Source organism: Anabrus simplex, chromosome 8 (assembly GCF_040414725.1).
Source record: "Anabrus simplex isolate iqAnaSimp1 chromosome 8, ASM4041472v1, whole genome shotgun sequence".
Lineage (NCBI taxonomy): Eukaryota > Metazoa > Arthropoda > Insecta > Orthoptera > Tettigoniidae > Anabrus > Anabrus simplex.
The window spans coordinates 61,413,861-61,416,310 of NC_090272.1; the positions used below are offsets into that span (position 1 = coordinate 61,413,861).

General features: G+C 42.4%; 1 non-coding gene across 1 annotated transcript; it reads left to right on the forward strand.

Moving 5' to 3' along the window:
- Positions 1–1,047: 1,047 nt before the first annotated feature.
- Positions 1,048–1,124, forward strand: TRNAS-CGA (transfer RNA serine (anticodon CGA)). The gene has a single exon. It is a non-coding gene; the product is annotated as a tRNA-Ser (tRNA).
- Positions 1,125–2,450: the final 1,326 nt, after the last annotated feature.

Sequence of the window (2,450 nt, forward strand, 5' to 3'; positions counted from 1 at the left end):
TAAAAAATGAAAAAATAGTAAGAATAAATAATGTGTAGACGTGTCTTACAGAGGAATTTCACTTCTTGCATTCGTCTGATTTAATTTCTGGAGTAGTGAAGAACTCTGGTTGTATTTAGCGCGTTTGCGATTTATAGTCGTGCTTTTATTTAGCCCTTAAATTGAAACTCGTTGCTACTAATATGAATACACTTACTATACATGCTCCTGTATAATGGCAGTGATTAGAAAGATGCAACCACACCTATTTTCTGTAGCTGTCTCGAAATGAGTCATTTAGGCAATATCGAAGAAGTTAGCACAAGTGGCCATTTAACCGTAGTTCAAGATACCCGTGTATCAGGATAACGTACAAACAAATTTTTCAATGAATATGCAACTGCACTTACCTCAAGGTTACTGATAACCGCTTCACAAGTAGTCTAGTCATTCCTTTCCTCGTATTTTGTACGTAATTTAGTCAATCACCTTAAGTAACTCGTCAGAACTATTTGTATTCAATCGATAATATTCTAAACATTTACATAAGCGAATATGAATTTTCGCGACCGCATTGTAATCGAAACAGACTTTCAACGTATTAGGTCGTGTTACGTACATTTAGTACGTGTTGAAGAGATGTTAAGTACAACAAAAATGACCAGCCGGACACCACTGAGATCCGAACCCACAACCTCCCGATTTCGCGTCGGTTGCTCTACCAATTGAGCTATGGTGGCCTAGGCCATCTTTGTTCTGTTTGAAAGGATCTGAGCTACAGGTCTGGCACTGCTGCTAGCACACTGTAGAGTGCGTTTAAGTCGCCCGTTGTGGGGCATGTCAATGAATATGAATTTTCACGACCGACATCTCTTCAACACGTACTACAGTACATGTACGTAACACGACCTAATACGTTGAAAGTCCGTTTCGATTACAATGCGGTCGTGAAAATTCATATTCATTGACATGCCCCACAACGGGCGACTTAAACGCACTCTACAGTGTGCTAGCAGCAGTGCCAGACCTGTAGCTCAGATCCTTTCAAACAGAACAAAGATGGCCTAGGCCACCATAGCTCAATTGGTAGAGCAACCGACGCGAAATCGGGAGGTTGTGGGTTCGGATCCCACTGGTGTCCGGCTGGCCAATTTTGTTCTGTACTTAACATCTCTGCAACACGTACTACATGTACGTAAAACGACCTAATACGTTGAAAGTCTGTTTCGATTTACATAAGCCTTTATATACCTCGTAGAATTGTCCTTTCAGTATTCTTTGACTTGGAATCGGATGAACCCCACAGCATCGTCGGTTACTCTGAATAATAATAATAATAATAATAATAATAATAATGTATGTTGAATGCTCAACCCGGAGGCTGGTTGGATCTCAACAGCCCCGCAGTCAGCCATCACAGGTGGCCCAGGCATCAGTGAAGAGGTGTACTAGGGAAGTAAGGAGCGATGTAGTTTCCCGTTGCTTTCCTCACTGAGTCGAAAGTTGCTATTATCTGTCAGTCTGCCAAGCCCACTGAAATGCCAGCACCAACCGACCCTATGAGCGTCATTTTCACACCATTCATAAAGGGGACTGGCTGCAAAAGGAATGGCATTACTAGCATCAATCATACCCCAGTCACTTCCATTTTGTCAAAGCCAAGGATAAAGCTGAGACAAGTCAATGAAAGTAAAACATTTTTCTTTTTTCTGCTATCTTTTTACGTCGCACCGACACAGATAGGTCTTATGGCGACGATGGGATAGGAAACGCCTAGGAATGGGAAGGAAGCTGCCGTGCCCTTAGGCATTTTCCTGGTGTGAGAATGGGAAACCACGGAAAACCATTTTTAGGGCTGCCGACAGTGGGGTTCGAACCCACTATCTCCTGTATGCAAGCTCACAGCCGCGCGCCCTTAACCGCATTAACCGCACGGCCAACTCGCCCGGTCAAATTTGTTCTAGCGTACACCTGAATACATAGTGCACTGTAAACAATAGGTTTTGCCAGCAAAGGCATATATTAATAATAATAATAATAATAATAATGATAATAATAATAATAATAATAACAACTTCAGATATCTCTTGAGAAGGAGCCTCCGTGGCTCAGACGGCAGCGCGTCGGCCTCTCACGGCTGGATAACGTGGTTCAAATCCCGGTCACTCCATGTGAGATTTGTGCTGGACAAAACGGAGGCGGGACAGGTTTTTCTCCGGGTACTCCGGTTTTCCCTGTCATCTTTCATTCCAGCAACACTCTCCGTTCTCATTCATCTATCATTCATTAATAAATCACTTTGGAAGTGGCGACCCCATCGTACTAACAGCCTATATCTGCTTCATTCATTATATCCCTGACCCGGTCAATGATTGGAAAACAGGTTGTAGGTTTTCATTTTCATCCCTTGAGAAGACCAAATTTATGATTAACATTGGAAATTCACCTATAGTGTTAATATCAGAATATGG